At 34.8% G+C, this 15,648-nt stretch overlaps 1 protein-coding gene across 3 annotated transcripts in view; it reads left to right on the forward strand.

The window, feature by feature from the left end:
- LOC131528980 (potassium/sodium hyperpolarization-activated cyclic nucleotide-gated channel 1) overlaps positions 1-15,648 on the forward strand; it is a 131,717-nt gene that overhangs the window by 39,337 nt on the left and 76,732 nt on the right. The gene's annotated exons all lie outside the window — the stretch shown is intronic.

The raw sequence follows: 15,648 nt of genomic DNA on the forward strand, positions 1-15,648 counted from the left end.
CCCAGAAAAGAATTTAGTCCGTTAAAACAAATGTACGTATACCGAATATTCCTTTAATTGTAACTTGATTCATTTTAAAGCATGTTTGTTTGGCGACTGTCTAGGTGCTTGGCACCTCAGAAATACACAGTGCATTCAAATGTCACAATCGACGGGTCAATACTGTCCTTTCTAAAACAAAAGGTCACCAAATCCCAGAGTAAATGTTGCTCCTGAGAAGCGACTACATCACTTTGGTTGGTTTCCTTTGTTGTTAGTCAGACTGTGTTTTCTCGTCCACCTGTGTGTTTTTCAATGCACCTGTGTTTGTTTCTGGTGACTCATCCCTTCTCCACAAACGTCCCTCCCCTGCGTGGCGCACAGGTGTCAGGAGGCTATGCTAGGTGAGGGAGTTAATGCTAGGTGAGGATATTTCCTGTTTGCCTCCTCAGCGAGATCTTGCATCTTTGCCAAGTATTAGAAACCGTAGCACAAACAGTTCAGCCACACCTTTAAGACGCGAGAGAAGATCGGCTTCTATCACCATCCTCCCTGAAAGCAGAACTCGGCTGAGTCAGCTTGAGCTGATTATCTTGACAGCAAGAATCCAGCGATTTATGCAGTTATTTCCTCAGATTTGGAGGAAACTTATTTACTTATATGTTTGTGTGTGCTAACATGAGGTCAAATAAAACAGCCTAGAAAACTGCTTTCATATTTCATATCAACTTTTATGTCTCTTATACTCGCCAAAGCTAAATTTATTAGCTTAAAAATACAATAAAACAGTAATATTGTGAAATATTATTACAGTTTAAAATAACTTTCTTATTTTATCCTCTTATTTTATTTTAAAATAACTTTAGTTTTATTTTTTTATATATTTTAAAATCTAATTTATTCCTGTGATGCAAAGCTGAATTTTCAGCATCATTACTCCAGTCTTCAGTGTCACATGATCCTTAAAAAATCATTCTAATATGCTGATTTGGTATTCAATTATTATCAATTATTATTGGTGTTCTAACATTAATAATTGTTCTATTAATCATTGCTGAAAACCTTTTTTTTTTTGTGCTGCCTAACATTGTGGAAACTGTGATTTATTTTTATTTGTTTTTGGATTCTTTGATGAATAGAAAGTCCAAAGTAGCAGCATTTATTTGAAATATAAATCTTTATTATGTAATAAATGTAACACTGTAAATGTCACTAAAGATAAATAAACAAAAATACATTAAGAAAAAATTGCCAACCAAAATTTTGAATGGTAAATGTATGAAGATAAAAATATGTTTTAATTAATAATAATAATAATAATAAACATTTATTAAGTCTTTTAAAATTATTAAATTTAGCATTGCCATTACAGAAATACATTTATATAGTTAATAAATTAGTTATTTTAATTTCTAATAATATACTTTACAGTATTACTGTTTCTACTGTATTTTTGATCAAAGAAATGGAGCCTAGGTGAACATAAGAAACGTTTTTCATAAACATTAAAAGTTATTATATATATATATATATATATATATATATATATATATATATATATATATATATATATATATATATATATATATATATATATATATATATATATATAGTAGTGAACATCCAAAAGCCTCAAGAAAGTAAGTCTAAAAATGGCACCAGTGAGTTGAGGTTAGATTTCAGATATGCAAATAGCAGGTTATAGTGCCACTTCTAATTGGCTAAAGTATTGTTTCTGTACATTCTTGCTTACACATGCCTCTTGAGCCACTGAATATCCTCATCACTCTCTGTGTGTGTGTGTGTGTGTGTGTGTGTGTGTGTGTGTGTGTGTGTGTGTGTGTGAAAGCGGTCTGCCTTCCTCAGCAGGCTAAAAGCTCTCATCACGCGGCGAGTGTATGTGACTGGCTGTTTGGACACAGCAGGTCTCTTTAGCAGGAAGTCTGCTTTAATGGTTTGGAAGTCCTGTGCAGGCCTGAGAATCTATTCAATGTATAGTAATTACACTTATAGTAATTTGGTATTAGGTAAGGTATGATAGGATTTTGAGTATTATAAGACTCAGAGGTGGGTAGTAACGAGTTACATTTACTTCGTTACATTTACTTGAGTAAATTTTTTGGTTAACTAATACTTTCAGAGTATATTTAAAAATGGGTACTTTTACTCTTACTCAAGTACATTTTTAGTGAAAAAACGGTACTTTTACTTAGCTACTGTGGGCGACGCTCCTCTCGTTACTTTATCTTAATGCAATACAAGTTAAAAATCCTTCAATTTATTCCAAACGCGCCGTCTACTTTTTTTCTGGGCAATGAGCGATGCCCGTTCGCGAATGATTCATTCTTTTGAGTCAATTCTGTTCGAAGGCTTGATCAGACCAGTTGGCAAACCAGTGAATCGGTTCGCGAATCAGTTTGAATGATTCGTTCAGTTCCCTGCCGCGCGCGCTGAGTCGTCTGAAGCGGTTGTAATATCAAAAGCGTTGAAGACGTGGCTTTGGATCTACAGTCAGTTGAAAGCAAAGGCTATTGTTTGCTAGCTATGAAGATCTTTATTAGACGAACACGGCGTGTGCTGTCGGTTCCACAGGTATAGATTCGATTATAGTACACGATACCACTATGACATTACAGTTTGTTGTACATGTACCTTACACATTAAATACAATGTATAATTTATTCATTAAATAAGCAGAGTCACAGAGTATTAAATGAACATCCGCCAAACCCGCGTTAGTTCCAGGAGGAATGCCTTTGCCTAGACACAATTAATATTGATATTTTCACAATATTTACACTTGCAGAAATAAAGGCTACATTTGTTTACATTTTGCAGAACAGACGGAAGAAGTGCATTTGTTTCGTTATGTTCAGATGTTCTGTAGCAGTCATGTGAGGAGTTTTCACTCTTCTCCGTGTCAGAGAAATATACATATATACATTTATACATTTATTATATACATATATACATTTATAATACATAATTAAATTTATTTCAGTGATGCAAATCAGAATTTTTATCAGCTGTTACTTATTTTTATCAGCTGTTTTATCAGTTTTCAGAGTCCTATGATCCTTCAGAAATCATTAAAATATATTGATTTATTACCAGTGTTGTTGAAAAAACAGCATATGCTGGTTAGGTATGTTTTGAAGCTGGGATGCTGGTTTATGCTGGTCCTTTGCTGGTTTAAGATGGTCCTTAACTGGTCATGTGCTGGTCTTAAGCTGGTCGGACCAGCATAAACCAGCAAAGGACCAGCTTAAATCAGCTCAAACCAGCATCCCATGCTTCAAAACATACCTTACCAGCATATGCGGGGTTTTTCAACAAGGAACAGTTTTGCTGCTTAATATTTTTTGGAACCTGTGACATTTTGTTTAGGATTCTTTTATGAATAGAAAGCTAAAAAAGAACAGCATTGATAATAAATCAGGCTGATAAAAATTCTGATTTGCATCACTGAAATAAATTACATTAAAAAACCAAAAAGTATTTTGAACGGCAGTGTGTGTGTGTGTGTGTGTGTGTGTGTGTGTGTATATGTATATGTGACGCTGCACCACAGTCATAAGTGTCAATTTTTTCAAACAAAATCAAAATACTGAGAAAATTGCCTTTAAAGTTGTCCAAATGAAGTTCTCAGCAATGCATATTACTAATCAAAAATTAAGTTTTAATATATTTACGGTAAGAAATTTAAAAAATATCTTCATGGAACATGATCTTTACTTAATATCCTAATGATTTTTGGCATAAAAGAAAAATGTATAATTTTGACCCATGCAATGTATTTTTGGCTATTGCTACAAATATACCCCAGCGACTTAAGACTGGTTTTGTGGTCCAGGGTCACATATGTATATGTGTATATATATACAGTATATGTATATATAAATTTTATCTAAATATCTATATATCTACATAAAAGTAAACTATATTCAGTATATGTAACTAGTAACTAACTACTTTAGTAGTTTTTTTATCCGATACTTTTTTACTCTTACTCAAGTAACTATTCAGACTATTACTTTTACTTTTACTTGAGTAAATATTTCTTCAAGTACTTTTACTTTTACTTGAGTACAGTTTTTGGGTACTCTACCCACCTCTGATAAGACTTTATATTTATTCATGTTGTACAGACCTCTTGATGTCAGTATCCGCTGAATCTGGTGAATCCCGGAAGGAAATGTACAGATCATATTTGATCTTTAAATCAGAGATTATTAAGCTGCAATGAGAGAGAATCAGAAGATTTAATCAGAAAAATTAGAATCAAGATTTCATGTTTTTGAAATTATTTACATAACTATTTTGCTCATTTTTACAATATATTATCTTCAGAGTAATGTATTATTCTTATTTTTCTCTCTTCCATTAAAATAATTTAAAAAATTTAATGAAATAACTGAATTGAAATAATTGTCTTATTTTTTTATAAATATGATACATATATTAATATATAATCAAAAATTTAAATTGCATTTTGTAAAATAACTTATAAATGCATTTTATTTATTTATGATTTTAACAGACATTTCTTCACAGTTTTGATGATACTGACCTGATAATTTATTTATTTATTTATTTTTTAGAATTTTAAGGTAAAATGTGGCAGTGATTCTTCACAATTTTCATACTCACTTGTTTATTTAATACAATTACCATCTAAAAGTATCCAAAATCACAATCACACACAGTTCTCGATCTGTAGAAAAATAATATTTATTTATTTATACATAATTATATTATGTATTATATTACGTATTATATATGTTTTTATAGAAATAATATTATATTAATTTACTCATAATTATATATATATATACAGATTATCTTGTTAAAACAGTCATTTGGACTCTAAAACCTAATCTTAAATCTCTTTGCTTATAAATATTTCCTCTTCAAATTCTGCTAACCTCCATTACACGTGCTGATCAGTAGTCATACTTTGAGAAGATAAATTCCAAGCACCAGGTTGTTTTTTGTCCCGTTTACATTTTTCCTTGCTCTTTAAACTCGTGTGTCTTTGCTTAATTAGATTTCTCAAGAGGCTCCCTTTGTCCAGGCATGCTAATGCAATTTCTCCTCTCTTCCTCTCAATTAACAATTAATCTTTGGCCAAAACTGGCCCACGCTGCACCGTACGGAAGAGCAGGCAAACGGCGGGACTGCAGCTCACAGGAGGATAAACAAGTACTAGTTGTTTCGTCGCTCGTTGCCCATGGGCACCAGCCTCTCAATGCCCCAAAGGAGATCAGGGGATGCTGGGAAAAACCATAAACAGAGAGCGATGCTAAATCAATCTCTTACCCAAAGCAAATTATTGCATTGCTGCTTCATTCTCCATTGAGTTTAGAGCAACTGGCAGATTAAAAGATTTTTCGCAAACATGGTTTCGCCCTCAGTGTTCGGCGTCTCACGCTCTGTCTCTTTCAGTTTCTTTGCCTGTCTGTCCTGTGTTTTCTGTATGTAGGTGTGCGTATGTATATCTAATAGCACCTGACACAGATGCTTATGTATCATGGTCTTACACACTGCGGATCAGCGTAGATGTTAATGCACAGCTTAGCTGTACAGTAACATCTGTTCATTGAGTGTTACATATGCAGTGAACCTGATGTGCATTTAATTTTGACTGAAATTTTCTTACATTTTTCTGTAATGACTGGAAATACTGTTTTATTTACAATTTCGAAAAATGTATAAAGGTTTTTCGAAAATTTGAAAAGAATTTCCACACCAAAAGTGAAAAAGTTAAAATTTATTCTACACCAAAATGTTTTTGCAGTGCATGATCAGACCATCACTGGGAAACTGCATTAACATAGCACTTAAAAGCAAACCATTTTCTTATAATTAATTTAGTAAGTACATGAATAAACTTTGCTTATTGATTATTAACAGTACTGCAAAACTAGATTTTAAGAAGTCAGAATTTCTTGTGCAAAAGTTTTTTACTGCTCCAAATGATATATATACCTAAATAATATATGTAAATTTATATGTAAATATAAAAAAGTAAAAAAATAAAATAGATAAAGAGAAGTCTGTTTTGCTCATCAAGGCTGCATTTATTTAATCAAAAATACAGTAAAAACGGTAATATTGAGAAATATTATTACAATTTAAAAGAATGCTTTTTTATTATTATTTTAATATACTTTAAAATATAATTTATTCCAGTGGTGGCAAAGCTGAATTTTCGTTATTACTAAAGTCTTCAGTGTCACATGATCCTTGAGAAATCATTGTAATATGCTGATTCATCATCAATGTTGGAAACAGTTGTGCTGCTTAATAATTTTTGGAAGCTGTGATACTCTTTTCAGCTTTTTTTGAAGCATAAAATGCGTTTTGTTTTTTGTTTTTTGTACGATCACTTAAAGTAATAGTACACATCTCCACTACAAACTGCATGCTTTGATACACCATGATAAAAACAAAGAAATGACCGCAGCAGTCTTTTTTTCTATGGCATTGGTTAAATCCCCATAAGCGGCAGATGTGGGATCTGATTCAATAATTCATTATCTACCTCCTTGGCAAGAAGGTTGTTGGATTATTTTCACCTGAGATCCAATTATTAGAGAATATCCCCTGCTTCATCCCGCACTGCGCCGTTCGGTGTGCCAGTGGGGATGGACTTGGATGCTTCCGTTTTTGGAAACTCGACTATTTCTCACCCCACTGCTTTTTAACACAACATGAGATTTGTCTGTTTTCCGTGACATTTAAAGAGCACCAACTGGGGTTCTTTCCTTCGAAAGAACAGGCCGCTGGGGCTTTAGGTCTTTAGTTATACTTCACTACCTTAAAGCACTTACCCAACTTGGTAAGAAACATATGGTAGGGAAATGCTGAATCACCCAACATCCCATTTTTCCAAGCGCTGCCCCCTGTTGGCTAAAGCAGAAACCGCAGCAGCAAAAGTTCATTAAGGTGACTACATTGTTTATGACGAGTGTAGGACACTGTGTGACTAATGCAGACTTGGATTTGCAGTCCCAATGGGATAACTTGTCTTCATTAAGGCAGATTAATATTACTTAATCAGATTAATTAAAATGAAAAATAAAGCGTTATTCCATGCTGACATTGAGATTCTTTTAAGCTGTGACTCTGTCAGCAAGCTGTTGATTTACACCGAGCAGCTTTAACGCATGTTGACGTTCCATCTGCAAGACCACTCTGGATAATGAAGGAGGAACATGGACTATTTAAGACTGATAATTCCACAGATTAGCCTAATCTGTTTTATTTTCTAGCTGCTGCTGTACTGTAGATGTGGACCGGTGGGTGAACTTGCATGCAAGTCCTGCTGCCACAAACTTGCACACTAGGGAACCATGTGAAACGAGGACACAACTTAGAAATTACTCCTCTAAGACAATTTTAACATTTTGACACTGTCAGCGACACTGCTGAGTTTGTACAAGTATAAATCATGGCTTAGTCAACCTGAAGAAATTCCGTACAGATGTACACTACCGTTCAAAAAGATTTTAAAATTTTTTAAATGATATATATATAATTATATATATATATATTATATAATATTTCTGAAAAAAAGGTATGACAGTTTCGACAAAAAATATTAAGCAGCACAACTGTTTTCATCATTAATAATAATAAGAAATGTTTTCAATCAATCAAGCAACCACTCGATCAACCAACCAACAACCAGTCAACCAATCAACCAACCAACCAATCAATAAAACAGAGTAAATATTCAGGAATTGATTGGATCATAAAAAGTGGGCATTTCCTACCAGAGTTTGTAATCATTCACAGGAGACTCCTCCCATCCTGAAACACAGACAACACTGATTGGTTGAAACTTATGCCGCCTTGATGATGTCACCTGAAAAGGAAACTCATTTCATAAGTACTGAAAGATGAAAAGAAACCATTTTTAAAATGTAAATAATATGCAATGATAAATCATGCAGAAAAAAACAACAACTATGTGCATTAAGAATAAAAAGAATCAATATTGATTTCTTTTTGTCTGCACCAATAGCCTCGTGGGCACCGTGCCAATATATAGCGCTGTTACACTTCGGGTGTCCTGAGTTCAAGTCCCGGCTCACGGCCCTTTCCTGATCCCGCCCCCCTCTTTCTTTCCCACTTCGCTTCCTGTCTAAATACATAATAAATGCAACAATGCCAAAATAGCACCTTTAGCCATGTTGACAACTTATACTATACTTATTAAATTAAATCAGATCTCCACTACATCAGACCTCAAATTAAATCAGACCTCCATCCCTTATAGTTGTCTATTTATAGCTATATATCTGGTAGTAGGTACATTTTAATCCCCAAATTGCACTAATATTAAGCGGTTAAATGATCAGCTGTCTTGATCTGGCAACACATGCACTGATGCAAATTTGATTGGGTCTCAGAATCTTGAGGAGTGACATCATGACACCAAGGTTGATTCATTATAATGTCTTGTTGCCAAGTGGGTTGTGGAGTTAATGTACTGAGACGTGTCTTTTGATGCGAAGGAATGAGTTACATTTGTCACAGATTTTTTGCCCATCTGTATTATGCTCCCATGGGGAACTTCCAATTACCGATATGTACTGTAGCTGAAAGCAATCTTTAAAAATAGGTGGTCATTTATACATTTATACAACTAATATTAATGTGCTAACTGTGCTAATGTGCTAAAGTTCATGAAGCATGTTGTCAGGCTAACGCAAGTTGTTCTATAACTGAACTAAAATTGGAATAATCATTTTAGAATTAAACGGATCGTCACCCTAGTAGTGTGATTAGTTGGAATCGGGCCAAAACAAAATGAGCTTCTGCAAGAAAACAGCACTAGTTCCTTCCATACATGTGAAAAATCACACAATCGTCAGTGAAAATCCACTCAAATCCTGAAGATGTCACAATGAGCGAAGGAGGTTTTATACAATAGTGCATTTTCATACCTCGAGTGCTGAAGCTGAATCGATCACACTTTCATTGTGATCGTGATGATAATGGGTTGGTGATGATGACATAGATGGTAGCGTCAGAAAAGGAAGCCCAAGGGGAAATGATTCTTATGCATGGTTATGAAAAGCCCGAGCTTAATATCTCTGCTGGATTTCTGCACTGAGACCAAGAGCTGTTAAGTAATGCAGCAAGACATGTGATAGAGAAAGCGACACTAAAAACAGGACAGATGCTCTTCAGAGAAAGAGGGTAGAAAATTCAAATCCTCCTTTAAGAAGTCTTTGCAGTGTTACACTCTCAGGAGAAATTAAGCCTCTTTATTCACCCTCTTTCATGTTTGTGCGTTTCTCTTTCATGGCTCAACTGTGCGTGAGTGTCGTCCAGACATGAATTTACAGATCTTGGGAATTTGTAATAATTATTTGTTGCTCCGTTCCGCTTGCACTCTGAAACGATTAACTGAAGCAGACGCCATAAACACAAGTAAACACAAGAAAACAAGTTCAATTCCAATAACGTGTTTTTTAGTACTTGAGTTCATCCTCAATAAGTTAACTAGTCTTAACTATATACTAAACAAAAATATAATACTTTTTTGAAAATATATATATTTATTTATTAAAAAATGGCAGTTCAGTGAATAAGAGCTCGTACTGATTTAGTGAGTTGAACAACATCAGTTCAAGACTGAATCGTTCATGAGTCATTTCTGATTGATTTGTTATAAAGAATTAGCTCTTAAGAGTGATCGATTCATTCAGTTCCGCTTACATTTTGAAACTATTAACTAAAGCAGACACCATAAACACTTTATATATATATATATATATATATATATATATATATATATATAATGTAGCAACATTTAAAAAAGAAAAAAATGCTCTTGCGGAATTAGTGAGTTAAATAACTCAAATTTGTGACTGATTTGTTATAAAGAGCTCTTAAGAGTTGTTCGTAGTTTCTTCTAGACAGCAATGAAATGGAAAGCAAATGAAGACTTTTCTGCCTCTTCTCTTTCTCTCAGCAAGAAAATGCCCTAGGAATCTTACATGCATGTTTAGTGTTTCAGAAGACATCCCAGTGTCTCAAACTGTTCTCAGGTTTGCCAAAACACTAAATTCTACAATCAAACATCAGAGTTCCCAATAAGAACTAAACTATTTCTCATCAAAATCTTGCAAAACCGGCCCAGATTTCTGTAACCTCACCACTGCAGATCCTCTCCCATGATCTTTCTGCCTCTTTCTCTCTCTCTGTCATGTCCTAATCCGTCCAGACTGCAGTCTCAGTACACATGAGCGTTGCCAAATTGCTGCCAAGTCTCTCTATCCACCCTCTTTTTCTCTCTATCTGTTCCCATCGCTCTATATTTCATTTACTCATTTGGCAGATGACCTTCAACAGTGGACAGAAGCACACTGGAATACTTCCTAATGAACTGACATTCTCTTCAGAACACACTATCCCTGTAGCCACTGCTACAACTTCTTTTTTCATCAGCTCTTTCTCTCTATCACTCCACTGACTGCTTGCCTTCCTCTCTCACCCCACCTTTGGCAAATACACATCATGCTCAGCCAGTAGAGTGAACGAACCAGGATCTGTTTAAGCTCCACTCCATTGCTGTATAGATCCACAGTTGAGTTCAGTCTGAGAGTGAGAAAGAGAGGGGGAGAAAGATGGGGATGAATGGACTCCCACTACTGTTCCCTCCACACAACAGACTTCTTCACACCACTTTGGCTTCGGTGCTAAGCTATTTATGACTACTAGAGGGACTGGTCTTTTTAACCATTTTAAGGGTATAACAACTTCCAAAATGTTTGTACTTTTTTAGGGTTCTTTTTCCCATCATGTTACACTTGTGGTGTTCCTGGGCCAAAATGTCCGGCTTAGAAATCTCTCATTATGCTATTATCAACAAATATTACATTTAAACTTTTTGTCAACTTGTTTTCTTTCACTTAGGACAGGCTTTGTATTTCTTTTTGATATTGATTAATTGTAGGCCTCATTGATCTAAACTTACCTCAGTTTTGAGTGAAAAAAGCATTATTTACGGATAATTTTGTTTAATAAAATAAACATTTTGCACCGTTTCTCACAAGTATGCCTTAATGTTGAAATATTTTAATCTTGTGTGTGTGTGTGTGTGTGTGTATATATATATATATATATATATATATATATATATATATATATATATATGTGTATATGTGTGTGTGTGTGTGCGCACGCATGCATTTTTGTGACATATGAGGACACAAATTTGTATATTGACAAGGGTATGACATAGGTATTATAAGGAGAAGGTGACTTATGAGGACATTACCCCTTGTTTCCATTTTTCAAAAGGCTTATAAATCATACAGAATGTTTTTTTTTGAGAAAGCAAAAATGCACAAAGTTTCCTGTAAGGGGTAGGTTTAGGTGTAGGGTTTGTGTATGGTGATAGAAAATACGGTTTGTACAGTATAAAAACCATTACGCCTATGGAATGTCCCCACAGTTCACAAAAACAAATGTGTGTGTATTTTTACTATATGATCAAATAAATGCAGCCTTGATAAGCATAAAACAATATGACATGCCTGTAAGTTAAAAATAATATTCAAGCAGAGCCATCATGGAGGGCGGGGCTTGATCTGATTAGATGAGAATTTCTGAGGGTGCGATATTATTGGATAATATCATTTTTCCTTATCCACATGGCCTTCGGATTCTGAAAGAACATATTTACAAGATGAGCGCATAAAGGATTACCAGTAACTTATTTTGAAATTCTGAAGATATAGACATCACATGGGATCAGGAATCCTTTTAAATGTGGAAGTGGGAACAGCACTGGTCCAGAGAGAGAGAGAGAGACACCAGAGAGAAAGAGAAAGAGAGAGAGAGATGTCAGCCATTTTTTAAATCAATGTGCTTTTAGGCTCTCTGCTGGTATTACACTGCGACCAATCTGTCATTCGAACAGTACAGCGTGTATGTGTGTGTGTGAGAGATATCTGCATGCATTTCTCTCTCTCTCTCTCTGTGTGTGTGCAGCGCAGTGCTCCCATTGGAATGAATAAGCTAGCATGGCTAAATATGGTCATTTAGATTAGAGACAGTGTTAGAGGTTAATGAAGTAGCTTCTTCCTTTAAACCTCGGAATGGATTAGTTAGTTGTAAAACTACACTGACCGCCCAACATCTTACTAATCGAAATTTCAGTCTCGTTCTTTCTTTGAATATCGCAGCTGGAATTTTATCATCTTGCACTTAGAGTTGCTGTGATTTGACGTGATTGTGTCAGAAACCTTTGAGCCTGGATGCTCTGCATCAATTGTGCTGCAAGACCAAAAAAAAAAAAAAAAAGTTTCTTGATCATAGACTTGATTATACTAAGAGATCAGACAGCTCTGGCAGTCTCAGATGCTTTTTTTAGCTATGAGGACAGTCGAGCCCCTCCAAACATAAGAACAGAGCGGAGCAACATTTTTAGTCTGTTACAGAAGTCTGTTTGAGATGGAGACATCACTGAAACATTAGACAGTCACTCAGATCTCACAGCAGCTGAAGGATTTATATGTGAATTCAGCCCATATTTTCTGACTGTCGTTACATTATATGTTGCTACCACCAAAATGTCACTATATATGATGGTTCTGATACATTTAGATTTGTTTAGGCTTCTAAAAGTTTATTTGACAGCAATATAATACAGTCAAGTTTATTGTCTTTGTCTTACATATTTTATTTTTATGATATAGTATGGTCTTGACAATGAAAATGCATATGGGTTTGAAACTATTTTAATTTTTAAGTTCCTGCTTCCTCCTTTAAGGCAACATCCTGTGGTTGACCTGTATCTATCTCATGTTTTCAAATTTCCAATGATATAAATAATTGAATATATGTACTTACTGAAATGTCAAACCTGTAAGATGATCGTGCCAGGTCATCATTTTACATCAAACATTGCGCACCGTTATATTTGCCTGAAGGCGCTGTTTTACAGGAACTATCTAAGGTTCCCCGAGTGCCGAAGGGAATGAATTTCCCATTCCGACCCACATGAGGATGTTCATTTGTGTGAATGATCACAGACGTGCTGAGTGATGTTGTCTGGAATCAGGAGTTTGGCATTTGAATCATGGGAGATCAACTATCTGACACAACCATTAACTGTGGCCTTGATCAATAATTTAACTCTGGTAATTTAGGCTCTATAATTAGGGATAGTGGATGGCGTCTTGGCCGCTTTCTAGGTTGTGGCTATCGTAGTGATGTTGCCAGATGGAAATAACAGGCAATAAGTGTCTCTTTCTTAGTCTCTCTGTCTAATATGGGCACTTGAATTAGGAAAACATAATTCAAGATCTACTATCTGAAAACAAGTCATTTCAAAACTCAGTTTATCTGATTTTCAAAGATATTTCACTGGTAAACAAGACTGATTTGCAGTGTCTATCAAATATATAGTTCGACTACTAGTCCAATATGAACAATGATTTGTTAACATCTGTTCTTTTACCATATTTTCTGTACCCAGCATGCATTTGGCTGTATTTTTCTTTGCTTTCAGAAAGACTGCTAATCAATTCAAATATTGGCAACTAAATATTTCATGCACTATATTGTGGCCTCTGCATTGGACTTGCAGTATATGAAAGAATATAATCGATCCAGCTTTCCCGTAGCTGCATTTTTAATGACTCTTATTGTTCATATTCAGGATGTACAGAATAATACATCAATGAAAGTGGGAAACTTGAACAAGATCTACCTAGTTTAATGTTACACATATAACAAATGAACTGAGCAGAACTCAGAGAAATCGGATAAATTAATAATATATCAAAAAGGAAAGCTATGCATGGAATTTAGGTCCTTTAAACTTTTTTTAATGAAAAGTTTGTCATTGCTGCTAATGAGTGTACATAGGCAAATGCTGTTTTAACAGAAGCTAGCTAGTTTGTGTTGTTGTTTTGTTCCATGTTCTTGTGTTACATCCAAGAATCGATTGCCTCTTCCCTCAGACTATAAATAAGTTCTGTTTAGCATTGAAATATGAGGCCTTGGGCATGATAGGTTTTTAGTGTTTGTTTTAGAAACCTTCTGAACGAGGGTGGTTTTAAAATAACACACAATGTAAGCTGCTAATGTAACATAGGACTTTGGTCTCATGTTATTATTAATAGGCTTGTAAAGTATCTGTTCTAATTCTCTCCTTCGAAAGTCACCATAAAAGAAATATTGCCACTATATACTTTTTTTTTTTTTTTTAAACATGGTCCTGTTGCTCACAAAATAAAATAAAATAAAATAAAATAAAATAAAATAAAATAAAATAAAATAAAATAAAATAAAATAAAATAAAATAAAATAAAATAAAATAAAATAAAATAAAATAAAATAAAATAATTTAATTTAATAAAATGAACGAATGAATGAATATGTAGAGTAAGTAAATTGAATCAAACTAAATGTGTATATACGGTATATAATAAATTATTTGTTATACATACACAAACTGTTTATATAGCATAAATTCTGTGAATCTGTTAAATCAACACACACACACACACACACACACACAAAACAAATATCGTGCATACACACACTCACAAATATATAATACATATTGTGTGTACATTCATATATAGAGAGAGAGAGAGAGAGAGAGAGTGAGAGAGTATAAGCTCTGTGAATTTGTACCATAATACCACATATAATATACAAACATATAAAAAATATAATGCTTACAATATTGGTGCTGTAAGGATTTTTGTACTTTTTGTCGGTGTTGTGCACCGTTTTGACTGACAGACGAGATGGTAAGGAGAAGCCAGAAGTGAATTAAGAGACCTGCTCTGCGTCTCGTTCAGGCCTTAGATTAAAAGAGCAGAGGAGTTGAGGTTATCACGCTTCTGAGACTAAAATAGACCCACTGCAGCCCAGACCGACCCAGCCCAGACCGAGCTGCAACACGCAGGGAGGATGTGCCACTTAGGGCACGTAAAGATGGAGAGATCAGCCAGCAAAAATCCTAACTCATTTCTGTTCCACATCAGCACTCATTCCAGACCAATACACCAGACTTAGCACTTGTTTTACGCCTCTCATGAGAGCCTGTGTTCCTCTACAGTACGGAAACAAACCATAGAAATATCAGAAAGAAACTAGACTTTTACATTTGAGGAAGCAAAAGTCACTGCCTTGATGCTACAGTGCTGTGGATGGTTGCTATGAGGTTGCTAAGGTGTTGTAAACAGTTTTAATACATTGCTAGCAGCTGCTGATGTGTTCTAAGTGGTTGCTAGGGCTTTTTGGGTGGTTGCTATGGTGTTCTGGTTGCTAGGGCATTGCTACATAGACTTTGAAGGTTTCTTGGTGGTTCTAGCACATTACTATACAGTTGCTAGGGAGTTCGGGATGGTTGTTAGGGTAGTGCTATATGGTTGCTTGGTTATTTCGGTTGGTTACATTGTTAGGTGGTTGCTAGAGCATTACTATGCTGTTGCTAGGGTGGTCCAAGTGGTTGCTATGGTGTTTTGGTAACTAGGGCATTGCATTGTTTCTTAAGTGTTCTGGGTGGTTTTAGTGCATTTTAGTTTTAGTCCAAATGGGTGCTAGGGTGTTCTAGGTATACTTGCTAGGGCATTCTGGTTGCTAGGGCATTGCTACATGGTTTCAAAGGCATTTTCAGGTTGTTCCAGT

The sequence above is a fragment of the Onychostoma macrolepis genome, chromosome 21 (genome assembly GCF_012432095.1).
Source record: "Onychostoma macrolepis isolate SWU-2019 chromosome 21, ASM1243209v1, whole genome shotgun sequence".
NCBI lineage: Eukaryota > Metazoa > Chordata > Actinopteri > Cypriniformes > Cyprinidae > Onychostoma > Onychostoma macrolepis.